Source organism: Hippoglossus stenolepis, chromosome 2 (assembly GCF_022539355.2).
Source record: "Hippoglossus stenolepis isolate QCI-W04-F060 chromosome 2, HSTE1.2, whole genome shotgun sequence".
NCBI lineage: Eukaryota > Metazoa > Chordata > Actinopteri > Pleuronectiformes > Pleuronectidae > Hippoglossus > Hippoglossus stenolepis.
Window position 1 is genome coordinate 19724808 of NC_061484.1, and position 485 is coordinate 19725292.

The window sequence follows — 485 nt, forward strand, 5'->3', positions numbered from 1 at the left end:
ACCCCTGAAACCCAAAGACCCGGCAATCGCTCCGTTACTGAAGCTATCTCAGGCGCCTGTCTCACTTCACCACCACCACCCTCACCCACCCACCATCCTCCCTTCTCTTGCTTCCCCACGTTCCCTCCCCACCCTGTAACCCCCCCTCCCTCCAGTTCATTCCAGCATGACAAACCACATGGGATTTCACAAGTCCTTTAAAGTCTGCTGCCTCTGGGAACCACTCTTCTCCATGCAACATTTTAGTATTCTAGGGAATACGTGACTGGGGAGGCAACCAATGCTGTTATATTCCTGCCATCTCCTCCCGGTTGTTATTCCTGTTGATGCTTTGCAGGAAGGGAAGAAAAAAAACATATAATGTTTGTCAGGTGATCATAACTGATCGTTGTTAATTTTTTCTTATTTTATTTTAATTAAGCAGTTTTATTTTTCTCTCTGTCTTCTGTGATTCCTGCAAATCAAACATTCTCTGTCAAGATGTC